The 13,968-nt window shown below is 30.1% G+C and overlaps 2 protein-coding genes across 2 annotated transcripts in view; both read left to right on the top strand.

The window, feature by feature from the left end:
- The first annotated feature begins 1,350 nt into the window (after positions 1-1,350).
- LOC147815986 (GTP-binding protein Di-Ras2-like) overlaps positions 1,351-13,968 on the top strand; it is a 226,428-nt gene continuing 213,810 nt past the window's right edge. Inside the window, exon 1 of the mRNA XM_087157960.1 lies at positions 1,351-1,389. The gene's annotated coding sequence lies outside the window, so the exon portion shown is untranslated. The remainder of the gene's footprint in view (positions 1,390-13,968) is intronic.
- LOC107446785 (FMRFamide receptor) overlaps positions 1,352-13,968 on the top strand; it is a 194,124-nt gene continuing 181,507 nt past the window's right edge. Inside the window, exon 1 of the mRNA XM_071178052.2 lies at positions 1,352-1,389. The gene's annotated coding sequence lies outside the window, so the exon portion shown is untranslated. The remainder of the gene's footprint in view (positions 1,390-13,968) is intronic.

The following is a 13,968-nucleotide window of genomic DNA, read 5'->3' on the forward strand; positions in this document are numbered from 1 at the left end:
TCTTCATATTTAAAGAAGTTAAAAATAACTTAAAAAAATACAATTAAAGTCTTATTAAAAGTTCATGTGTTCAAATACTAAAATCTTGGAAAATTGTAAGTAATTCATAAATCGATTCAAATGTTATTTTAAAGGAGATGAAAATAAAAGGAATCTCCCCCCTTTTGGGGGGGCAGAAATCATCTAAAAAACAAATCTGATTGCCTAAAAACTTCAAGATATTTTTCTATCAACTATTTAAAAAAGAAAAAAAAGCCTTGTCTATTTATTTATTTTTATAATTTTTTTCTCCAATGGCCACCTGGATAATGACCTAGATCATAGGTGATCAGGCACCTGGAGGGCAGATTTGTTGGCCACTCTTTGAGGGGCACCATATTAGGGGGGCCAACGTTGTTCCCACAGTAAGGACAGATAGTACAGAGAAGGAAAGAACATCCATGCCCGGGGTTCGAACCCAGAACCTTTCTGATGCAAGGGCAGTTCCCTAACTCCTACACAGGCCGGTCGGCTTTATTTTTATCATGAACAGAGTATTTAAAAATGATTTTGGATTAAACGTCTCAAGTAATTAGTCTTCATTTAAGGTATGACCTAATTGACTGAGCATTTAAAAATGTTTAAAATTAATGAAACTAAGGCTTGTGGTTTTAATTCATTTTTAACAATTTTATTATTTTCTTTAAAGACTTCCTATTTAGATTGTACGGAATAAAAATTTCCCATTTCTATAAAATCTGTTAATAAATAATTTTTTTTTACTTTATAAAATTTAATGTTCTGGAAAAATTCTGAAGTGGCACTTATCAAGTTTTTTTCCTTCCGAAAATGGCACTTTTTCCAAAAGGTTGAACACTGCTGGTCTAGTCTAATATTTAATTTCAACAAGCGTTTATTGGATTAAATCGAACTACCCACTTTAAAGCAAACATTTTTACCCTTCTCAAAAATGCGGTAAACTTTTGGAAGAGACAAACGGAGAAAAAAAAATGTTCTAAACATTTATCAGGCAAACGAAATTTAACTCAATCTTCACGGATCAGAATGGCAGATTAAAATGGATCCTGACGACGCCAATTGAATCAAATTGTTCCTTTCTTGTTGTTCCGTCGTTTTATTAAATTTAGAAAAAAAAAATGGATCCAATAAAACTCTCATCCCTTAAATGAATCAAGGAAACGTTCGAAGAATTCGTTGGACGAACCAACTTGTTGCCGAAGCAGACTTGCAAAGATCGGAACATTGGCGATGAAGTTGGCGCGACTTCTCAAGAGTTTGCGCATCACTCCTTTTGATTCGCGCTCTTCATCCGACAATATCATTTAGCTTCTAGTTTCACTCTTGCTAAGTTCTGCACTTTTAAAAGATCATCTTTATTACTCTATAAAAGTAAGTCACGTTAATTTAGAATTTTTTTTAATTATTATACATTCAACTTCTGAAACTGTTTTTATTTTTTTCTCATGCAATGATTATTTTAATTTGATTGATAATTGTTTTAAAAAAATGCTAATCGGGTTTCATTATGAATAATAAGCCTGTTATATATCAGGCGGGATATTTATTGCAATTTTAAACACTGAGAATTTTATTTTGTATTGTTTTATTTATTGTTGTTGGAAATTTGCTCTGTGTATGAAAGCTATTTAATTTATTTGCAGAAATTCTGTATTTTCGTAATATGCATCAAAATTAGCAGGCATAACTAAATATATTTATTTAATATTTAAATGTTTTCTTTAAATTAATAATTAAAACAATATTAGTGCATTCTCTGTGGTAGTTACTACTTTTTAACTAGTTCCTAATAACTGAAATGGAAATGCAAATTTTAACAAGTAAAGAAGAATAAATTCTGGTTTTAAATATTTTAATAAAGATGGGCAAGTTCTGAAGTAACTAAAACAGTTTTTTTAGGTTTGTTAAACCCTAAAAAATAACATGCTTAGTTAAAAAAATAAAAATCATGTTTGTAAATAACAGAAAATTCTTTTCGTTATCATTAATTAAAAAACTACGTTTTATGTAGTTTCTTAGTTTAAAAAATGAAATCTATTTAATATTTAAATGTTTTTTATTAATAATTAAGACAATATAAGTGTGGTAGTTACTTTTCTTTATTTAGTTTCTAATAACTGTATCGGAAATGCAAATTTTAAATGTCTTATTTACATGTTTCTTTACAAGTAAAGAAGGATAAATTCTGGTTTTAACTACTTTAATAAGGATGGGGCAAGTTCTGAAATAACTAAAACGCTTTTTTAGGTTTATTAAAAGCAAAAAAATAGCATTCTCAATTAAATAAAAATCATTTTGGTAAATAACAGAAAATTCTTTTCGAAATCATTAATTAAGAAACTAAATTTTATTTAGTTTTTTTTTAAAATTTATTTAATATTTAAATGTTTTTTTTATAATAATTAAAACAATATTAGTGCATTATCTGTAGTAGTTACTACATTTTATTTAGTTTATAATAACAGTAATGAAAATGCGAATTTTAAAGATCTTCTTTGCATGTTTCTTTACAAGTAATGAAGGATAAATTCTGGTTTCAACTACTTTAATAATGAAGAGGAAAGTTTTGAAACAACTAAAACGCTTTTTAGGTTTATTAAACGCCAAAAAAATGGCATGCTCAATTAAACAAAATAAAAATCATATTGGCAAACAGAAAAAAAAAGTCTATTGCTTAAAGAGCAGTATTGAAACATATTTTTCTATGCATTAGATTATTTCATTTTTAAATATGCATTTTTGTACGTGAAAGTATTTTTCGCCCCAATAATTAAATGCATACAGTAAAAAAAAATTCAAATTGAAATCAACAAATCAAAGGGCCCCAGGCTCGAATTTCAGTAACGGATAGTTGATTTATTTTTCGACTAAAACGCTGTCCTAAATTATCTCCAGTGTTCCTCTTTCAAAGAAAACCCGAAAATTCCACTACTTCATTTTTTATTTTTTTAGTTTCTTTCTTTTTGATTTTGGATCAGACTTAGTTTAAAACACCATTTGGTTACCTTGAGTGATTGATATCATTTTTGCTCCACGCAGCATAACAGCTTCCTGCATTTACATTCAATGCAGCACATTATAATGAGCCAGACAGCCTTGCAACTTTCACCAGGTTTTCGTGGTTTTCTTCTCCAGCAGCGGAATAGTTCATTTAGTCATCCACCACACTTGAAATTTCTTGGATTTCAAAATCACGAGGTGTTGGAATGTTACTGCTTTAATCAACTGGTTTCATTCACCGATGGTGTAAGAAAAATATTTAAAATTATTTATAAAATTAAGTGCTCAAAATATAAAAGTAAACAGCATGAATAACTTTTGATTAAATGATCGGATTTTCATGTACAAGAATCCATTCCGAATGGTTTGATGACCTAACCCTATATATGCTAATTAATTAGTGCAGACATAAGTTACGAAGTCAGACACAAAAACGTACTTTCTCTGAAAAAACAAGCATTTTTTTCGACGGATTCGAATTTCTGACCCTCAAAATATGGGTTGCTGCATTCTAGAAAATAAGATTCCAATTGTTTGGTCAGGAAAGAAGTCAAAATTTTGGACTCCTGTTTCTTAATTTCACTTTTTGCTTATTTCGCAACATCTCGAAAACTAATGAAGCGAATGAGAAATTTTTTTTTTCTTCATACAAATAAAAATTCGTTTAAAAAGATAATTCCACACAAAATAAAATTCTTTTAAGTAAATATCAATACTTTTTTTATTATTTTGTTTAATATTAGAAAAAAAATCTTGAATTGTTAGGTATTCAAACTTTTTACTTCCTTCAAAGAATGTTGTTTTAAATGGTAAAGTACATTGTTTGAGCGAAATCGATCGAATAATTATTGAGGAATCAAATGTTAAATATACGACTTTTTTTATTTAATTTTTTTATTGCTTACAAAGTAAAGGAAGAAAAAGCTTTTTAGTTTTTACGCAATTTGACAAAACGCACAAGAACGTTGTTCTAAATGTAAAAATCGAAGAAGCGATACGGTGATTTTCTATGGAAGGTGATTTTTTATGTATGGAAGATTAAAAAAAAACTTCCAATCTTTCAAATTATCTTGAAACAGTTTTTGAAACTTTGCAGACATATCTACAACAATTTTCACCTGATTATTTTGAAAATTTCTTACCCTGAATATGTTGTTTGCATTAAAGTGAATAATTAATTATAGTAAATAACATCTTGATTAAACTGCGGATTCCAGGATTAGAGAGAAAGAATTTAAAAAAATTCTACTCTCTCTAATTAGTTATTCTATACATTAACGAACGGTAGGTTGTAAAAGTGTTCAGCGAGCAAAGTTAAAAATCACCCAGGATAAGCTTTCCTCTAATGATTGGATTTCCAGGAGTGCCGATCGTAACTTTAAATATGCTAATTAATTGGTGTTTACGGTTAAGCTATAGAAACAGGCACCAAAACGTGTTTTTTCTGAAGAAAAAAAAAACACATTTTTTTGGACGAAAATTATAAATTTAGTTATCCAAAAATAATTTTAATAGTTATTTTTATTATTTTTTAAGGTATGCAGATCTTTACATCATTATATATCACTTTAAGCTAGGTAATTTTAAATAAAAAAAATTACGAAATTTGAACGAAATTCGTCGAATTGTTCTTGAGAAATGGAATTTTAAAAACACAGCTTTTTTTTGAAATTTTGTGACTCGGAAAATTTTTAACCGATTTCGCCGAAATTTTGCTTATTACTTCTACACTTTAACTAGTTATTTTTTAAAGTGACTAGTTATTCAACCTAAATAGTTATAAACATACGCAGTTATAAGAAAAATAAATATTTTTAGCACTATGCAGATTATACAGAGTAGTCAAAATGAAGAATAAAACAAAGAAAAATTATAGAAAAAAAGGGGGGGGGGAATAATAAGTAAAGAAATAACAAACAACAGTTTATAAAAAAAAAAAAAAATGAAATTTTATTTAAAAAACCGGTAAAAAAAGATATAATCTTTTCATCAGCCCACACGATTATATCCGCAAAACAGTTTTTGTTTTGCTGTTCTTCTGTTGTTCAGTTGTTTTTCTTAACTTTCTTCGTGTTTTCTTGTATTTATATATATATATATATATATATATATATATATATATATATATATATATATATATATATATATATATATATATATATGTATATGTATATGTATATGTATATATGTATATGTATATATGTATATGTATATGTATATATGTATATGTATATATGTATATGTATATATGTATATGTATATATGTATATGTATATATGTGTATATGTATATGTATATATGTGTATATGTATATGTATATGTGTATATGTATATGTATATATGTATATGTATATATGTATATGTATATATATATGTATATATATATATATATATATATATATATATGTATATATGTATGTATATATGTATGTATATATATATGTATATATATGTATATATATGTATATATATATATGTATATATATATATGTATATATATATATATATATATGTATATATATATATATATATATATATATATATATATATATATATATATATATGATAGGTGTGTGTGTGTCGTAACGAGATGATAAAAACGGGTATCTGATCAAATCACTAAGCTAGATCACGCAAGATGTTAAAATAACAAATCTGTTTGGGAAGGGGTGATTTCCCTAAAAAAGTTGGTGATTTTGATCAAATTCCTTTCTGCTCTGCCGTGCAATCGAAAAAAAAGTTTAAGAGCTTGAAGATAGATTTCGAGAAAAGTGGCTCTTTCTATTGCTAATATTTGCTACAAAACAGGAATGGAATTTCAGAAAATTGATGACACATTTTTTTTGGTTGCAAGAAGTAGCTTATCTTGCACAAATATATAAAAATTTCAATTGCGAATTTTTTGTCGCTTACATTGATTTTTCTATTTGCACGGCAGAAGTTTGAAATGGCATTTTATTCAAATAATTCGTAGAACTTTCCCATTTTATAAATATTAGTGTTTGATGATAGAACAGTTTTAAATCCTATACTCGAAAATAAAGTCGTAAAAAAAGCAACGAAAAGATATTGCACGATGATAAAAAAAGTATTCGTTACCGATCTTTGTTAACAAAACTAATTTTTTTCCTGCGTTAATTAGGAAGCATCATTGAAACTAAAATTATAGCTGTGAATTGTTATTATACTAGCGTTAATTATTAAACAAAATTAAAGAAAAAATATAAAACTATTTTTTTGTTGAATAAATTGTAAGCTTTTGACCTATTATTTTTGTTTAATCTTATAGTTCAGTTGTTATAGGGGTTTTGTTGTCCAAGCGAGAAAAGAATTATTATTTAAAATTTTGTAAGCATGTACATTTTAGTGTTTGCTCACTGGATTAATATTAGTTTTCAATTCTTTTGCCAATCCGACTTCATCGATTTTCGATTCGATTATTTTTTAAGCGTTTTTTTTTTAATAAATAAGGGCTCCTTCCCCCAAACCCCGGTGCTGCTTTCGCAATTCTTTCATTGGATATTTCTGTATTTTACTCTATCTTTGTATGCATGTTAACATTCTTTTTAAAATGAAATTTACAAGAAAAGAAGAAGAAAAAACAAATCCTGTGGAGCTATAAATACTATTTCGGTACTATTACTTAACCATGGGCTGCAAAAGCCTAATACTACAGTACCTATATAAAGTATCTAGTATCATAATACCTGTAATTAATCATCGATTTCCGCCATCGCATCGCTGGAGTGTCCATAATAGTTTGGCGGTGCGGGCCGGGGTGGCCTGGTTGGCAGGGCACTGGGCCCATGCCCAAGAGTTCGTGGTTTCAATCCCCACCTACCGAAGACTCCCGTGTAATAAATGGTGACTGATACATGTTAAATCTGTCGAGTCGCAAATTCATCCATGTTCCCTTAACAAATCATACCTCTGGGGGTTCTGATCCAGGAGTTTCCTTGTCTTCTGGATTGGGTTCAAAATGACAAGGCTGCAGAGTTGAACATTAGTAGTCGTAACCCCGAAATAGGGCCAGCTGTTCAGTGACGGCTATAAAATAAAATAGTTTGGTGATGAGCCGTGATAGCTCAGGGGATAGAGCGTTCGCTTTTCAATAAGGTGAACCGGGTTCGAATCCCCAGCGATGGATGGGCGATACGAATTCCGCATCCGGCTTGCAATCAACCACAGTGCTGACTTAAAATATCCTCAGTGCTAGACGAATCATGGGTTGGAGTTCCGTTGCCGCCAGGTTAACCGTGGGAGGTTGTCGTGATATTCCTCTCCATGCAGCGCAAATGCTGATTAGTTCCATCAAAAAGTCCTCCACAAAGACAAAATGTCTCCCAATACTTGATCCAGGAGTTCTTGTCTTCTGGATTCGGTTCAAAATTACAAGGCTACGGTATTGAATATTAGTAGTCGTAAACTCAAAAAATTGGGTCAACTGTTCAACGACGGTTCTTAAATAAAATTGTTTGGCGATTTATTTACGGCTTTTCGTCTACCTATATATAACTTGTAGTGATTTTGTACACTACGAAGCACAAATTACTTTTGTTCTCTATGAACAGCTAATAACCCGTTTAAATTCTGCATCAATTTAAACCTTTTTCAACACTAACTGAATTTAATATAACACCTTTTCATTGACATCCACATGTGTCAAACTATTTTGCCAAGTTAAAGGGCATAATAGTTAATAATAAAAAGAAAGAAAAAAAATAAGAAAACAAGAGTCCATTTGCAGGCGAATGAAAAACAAATAATATAAAAATAATTTTTTTAGAATCAATTCCTACTTAAGTCAATAAAGAAAATTTTTATTTTAGTTACTTTTTATTAAATAATTAAACAATTTTCTCCCATATAAAACTGAAATTAATTAATTAAATTTAATGAATGAATTAGTATTTGAAAAAATTGTATTCACATCAAATGTCATCCACAACAAGCTTAAAAAAATGTTTTTGATGTTGAGTGGTTGAGTAAAAAGTATTTTATTAACGATTGAAAATTTGAACAAGATAGTGTGAATTAATAGTGTGAGAGTGTGAATTAATAGTAGGAATTAAGAAAAAAAAAGAAATAAAAAAGAAGACAAGAGTCAATTTGCAGGCGAATGAAAAAAAAAGATTATACTTTTTGTAAGCAAAAGTTACCCATTAAATTGACGAATAATTCCACTAATTTTGAAATAAATTTGAAATGTTAACAGACTGAAATGATTATGTTTAAATTTTGTCCCAATTGAATCGGGAACTAAATTTATGATACCGTAATCTTTCAATTAAATACATTTAAAAAAAAATTTATAAAACAATTTATTCCTGTTGCGAAACAAATTAATTTTTTTAGCAATCGTGATGTTTGTTGAGTAGTCCCTTAGCGTATATTTAAAACAGAATATATTTGTTTCTATTTTTATAATACAAATTTGCATTTTTATACCAATTCACATGTGAGACATGAATCTTTACTTTATAACCCAAATCTCTTTCTGATTTCGCGCGGAACATTCCAAAGCAAAAATATTCGTTAGATTAGCATTACACGTTGTTGTAATTTGAACTGCAAAGTTTACTATCTTACGGATCTCTATTTGAAAAAAGGAGTTTCGTTTGAAGTCTATAGCCACTTATTATAAAAATTAATAAAACAAAATTGAAGTTATTAATTGCCATTTAATTAGAAACTTTATAACTGAAGTAATAACTTCTGTGTAGTAACTTCTCTTTTTGTAAGTTTAATTTATAAAACGTTTTTTTTTTCTTCCTAATTTAGAAAGGCATCTGAAATACATATACAATTCCTTTAATTTAGATTCTAAAATAATCCGAAAAAAGCAATTAACTGGCATTTCTGACTTTATTTCAAATTAGATTTATTCTCCCTTTTGAACTTTTTTATTCAGAATCCTGCTCAAAAGTCAAAAGAAATGTTTTTTAATACTTTATAGTAATCGAAAAGTATAAAAAACATTGGTCCACAAAATTGATTTATAAAAATAAGTGAGTTCGAAAACGCGTACATCGTGGCAGAAAAGCTTATTAATAGAGTCCGGATTTTGATGACCTAAAAAATCTCAATTAATGCCCTTAAAAAGTGCAAAAAATGCCCTTACAAACTGCAAAAAATGCCCTTAAAAGTGCAAAAAATGTCCTTAAAATGCGAAAATTGCTCTAAAAATGCCTTATGACATGACTTAAATAGAAGTAAAAATATTGAATTAAAACAATGTTTTACTCTTTAAAATTATTATGAGTCGTTTCAAAAAAATATAAAGCAATGTAATACTTGTTCTACGTTCATTAAAGTTTGAAAAATATGTTTTATATCCTAAAATAACAAGAAAAAGGAAAATATATTGACAACAAAACATTTTCATTTTGTATAGAAACTTAAATGAATATAACAACTTCCATCTCATAATACTACTAAATATCAGAATCACAGTGGATTATTAAATTTTTTTTAAATATTTTTTAATGTAAACGAGCGTCTCTTGTCTGAAAGCAAATTTTTATACCAGGAGAAGCTTCTTTCAACGTCTACTGATGTTATTGGTGCGTACTTGAAAAGGACGGTCACACTTACTGACAATTCTTCTTCAATTTGAAAAGATGTTGCTTCACCTTTTAATATCCTAGAGATTTTCTTCATTGTTTGGACGCCAGTGTAATAATAAAAAATTATAAAAAATAATAAAAAATTAGAAAAAATTAAGAAAAAATTTAAAAAATGCTTTAAAATGCAAAATACGCCCCAAAATTTTAAAGAAAATGCCCTATAAATCTCAAAAAAATGCTCTAAGGGACAAAAAATGTCCAAAAATGCAAAAAAATGCAAATGTCATCAAAATCCGGGCCTTACTTATTAAATTTGTCAAAGCCACTCATAATCAGAATGAATTAATGATTCAAATTGCATTTAATTTTATGATTGGGTACTTGCACATCAAGAAGAAGAAGGTTACGAATACCCACACATGTAACCTACGACGTCAGCGCCAGTTGATCGTTTTTTCTTCTTTCTTTTATAACCGTCGTTGAATAGCCGACCCAATTTAATGGGTTTACGACTACTAATGTTCAATTCCGTAACCTTGTAACTTTGAACGAAATCCAGAAGAAAAGGGAACTCCTGGATCAAGTATTGGGAGAAATTTGCCTTCGTGGAGGACTTTTTAATGGAACTAACCCGCATCTACGTTACATGGAGAGGAAGACCGCGAGAACCTCCCACGATTAGCCTGACGACAGGGGGACTCTAACCCATGAACTGTTTACCACTGAGGATATTTCACGTCAGCACTGTCGTTGGTGCAAGCCAGATGCGGAATTCGTATCGACTGGGATTCGAACCCGGTTCGCCTCATTGGAAGGCGAACGCTCTATCCCCTGAGCCCCATTTGATCGTTTATAAGCAAAATGGCGTGTTAAAGTTGAGCTAAGTTTCTCCATATTAGTTAGAATGTTAATTAACGTGAAGTTAATTAAATACAACGCAGTATCACACATCAAATTTGTTTAAATATATTTCTTTCTCGTCTACCTCTTTTACTTAACTTAGATTTATTATTTGTTTACGTATTTTACTGTAACCGTGATAGATTTTTGTTTTATGTGCCTGGCAACTTCGATGCATAATTAGTTTGTTTATGTTCTACACTTCTTCGTGTCTGTCTACGTGTTGAAAAATAAATATATAGTGAAAGAATTGAAATCTTTGTGAAAGAATATAGAATGTGTCACTTAAGAGAATTGATATTAGACGGGTTTGGCTTATTGGAAATACAGTCGAAATCGTTTATAACGAGCACAAAGGGACCGTAACATGTACTCGTTAAATCCGAGTGCTCGCAATAAACGGGTCCTTAACGCAGGCGTGCAACCAGAAGAGGGGGGTTGGGTTGGGAGGTCAAATTATTGAGTTTACATAAAATTTAATTAATACTTACTTTAATTAATTTAATTAAATACTTTTCTTAATTTAATGACAACTATCCCCCCCCCCCAACCAGCAAAAAATTTCTAGTTGCGCTACAGTCTTAAAGGAAAGAAGCAATAAACGGAAAAAAAAATAAAGGAAAAGATTCTTACCAAAACGTTCCTTTTTTTCATTAATCTACATATTTAAAATAGTAGTTTGTTAGCTTACTTTGAAGTTTCAGTTTGCGTTTTTTTTTTTTTTTTTTTTTTTTTATTTCGCGCATTTCTTATCATTTTGAAAAAAAGATTGCAAGACAGAAAATTATTGCTCGCTAAAACCGAGTCTTGCTCGTTAAAAGCGACTTCTGTTCCATAGACTTAACATTGATCCAACCAAATATTCTCGTTTCCCTCGGTAGATCCGAGTTTGTTATAAACGAGTTCGACTGTAGAATGAAAAGAACAATTGCTAACGCAAACAAATGCCACTTTTTAACAACCAATCGGGATCGAGATATCTACACTACGTCACTTGCAGGTAACCCATTGTGACTTTTAGTGGGCGTTGGATCATAGCATGCATCTTTATTGATAACTTTAAAAAAAACTTGTATTTCTGCCCCCGAAAACTTTGAAACTGTAAAAAAAAATGATCCAACTTGAAAAATTATGATACAAAAAAAATTTCATTTCTTACAAGTAAAGGAAAAAGTAAATTTCTTTTATAACAAGCAAAAGGATTAAAAAGAAATGATGCGTAGGAATGTCAACTGTGGATTTAAGTTTTAGACCAACAAATCCCTTAATAATTTATTTCTGGAGATAAGCTGCTTAAAAATACCTCGTTTTAAATGTAAGTTTCACTCATATAATAATTTTGCGGTTTGAGGGTGGTTCAAATTCCCTACAAAAGAAAACTTTTAATAAATACCATTCGAATAAGACCCTTATCGAAGCAAACAAGTTTCCTGCAATCAAAAGACCTTTCATAAAAATTCAATAACAAACATTCTAGAAGTATTTGAGGTCCTTCATTAAGCTCAATTTTTTTACGGCAACTTTATTTAAACGTTAAAAAATTTTCTATTTAAAAATACTTTTATACTTGTAAAAGCAGCAAATGTCGATTTGTAAAAAGTTTTATAAAGTATTTGTAAATAGTAGGTATTTAATTCGTTTGTAAAAATAAAAATTATAAAATGACACTAATTTAACTTAAATTATCTTCTTAACTGTAACCTTTAATTAAAGAAACCTACATGCACACCTATGAATCGTAAAAACATACGTAAATTAATTGAAATTTAGAATGCAAATATTGTTTAAATTCGAGTGCCAAATTCAAACCGTGAAGTTGTTATAGGAAAGAGACTTAAATTAAAAACAAAAATCAACCTAGCATGTATTTTTAAGAAGTTGATACGCGAAATATAAATTATTTTATTGATTTGTGTGCCTAAAACTTAAATCCCAGGTAGGTATTCTTAGACACCAATGCATCATCTTTGTGCTTCATATTATGTTTTGTTTGTTACAAAAAAAAGTATCTTTTTTTTTCTTTACAAAGCAACTTGTTTGACTTTGCAACTTTCTTGCATGATAGCTTTTGAGGTTGGCGGATTTTTTTACTTTTAAAAAGTTCTTTTGGGGGGAATTTAACTATACTTCCATTAAATTGCAAAGTTGAAAAAAATAACACTTGTTTTATCTACAGCAATTTTTCCAGTTTTTTTCAGTTTCCAATTTTTTCTCCACTTTATCAGAAGTAAACACTATTGTGCTGCATAACTGCCGAGCAACGATGAAAATATAACTTTAGCGAAAGCCAGGAATGGTTGCTAGCTTTAATAGCTAGCTTTAATTAGCATCAAATCGTAACGACTGCAGCTGTCGTGACTGGCAGAAACCTATGACCTAGACGCATCATTACTTTCACTAGATAGAAAAAAAATGCAATCATTAAACAGAAAGGTGCTGCTGCCAGCCATATGTCAACCCAGCTTAAAATAAGTTAACCGATCCAAAAAATTATAACAGCCGGCTTAGAAGAAAATGGAACCAAACTAGGGGTATGACATTTAAAATTTTAAAACTAGAAAAATAAAGAACACATTTGTGAGTGTAGATCCGTTCAGTCCTTTTGACTATTGAACGTTGAACTCGTGTCAAAAATCTGAACTGAACCTTATCTCAATCAATTTTATTTCAATGAATTAAGCCTATTGATTTGCAACTAAAAATACCAATGGTAAGCATTTTGTAGCTAACGGATTGCGAAATGTGCAGCTAAAAATTTGTTCCAAATGGAGTAAAGCTACATCACCTGTGTTCCGCTTTAAAACCTACGTTAAACAACATGTTATTTCTCATCTCCTGATTGCTACTAGGTTACGTGTGAAATTACCTCTGAAACCACAAGCGGCTCGTTTGATTTTCCGTAAAAACATGCAATGTCAATCTACACCTGCCAAATCATAAGCAGAGCAGCACATAGGATTTTTCCATAAGAACATGAAATGTCAATCTGCACCTGCCAAACCATAAGCAGAGCAGCACATAGGATTTTTCCGTAAGAACATGCAATGTCAATCTGCACCTGCCAAACCATAAGCAGAGCAGCACATAGGACTTTTCCGTAAGAACATGCAATGTCAATCTACACCTGCCAAACCATAAACAGAGCAGCGCATGGGGCTTTTCCATAAGAATATGAAATGTCAATCTACACCTGCACAACCATAAGCAGAGCAGCGCATTAGGCTTTTCCGTAAGAATATGAAATGTCAATCTACACCTGCACAACCATAGGCAGAGCAGCGCATTAGGCTTTTCCGTAAGAATATGAAATGTCAATCTACACCTGCCAAACCAGTAGCAGAGCAGCACATAGGACCATAGCAGTAAGAATATGAAATGTCAATCTACACCTGCCAAGCCATAAGCAGAGCAGCTTATTGGGCTTTTCCGTAAGAATATGAAATGTCAATCTACACCTGCCAAACCAGTAGCAGAGCAGCACATA

Source organism: Parasteatoda tepidariorum, chromosome 2 (genome assembly GCF_982258835.1).
Source record: "Parasteatoda tepidariorum strain Cologne lab strain chromosome 2, Ptep-v5.0, whole genome shotgun sequence".
Taxonomy (NCBI): Eukaryota; Metazoa; Arthropoda; class Arachnida; order Araneae; family Theridiidae; genus Parasteatoda; species Parasteatoda tepidariorum.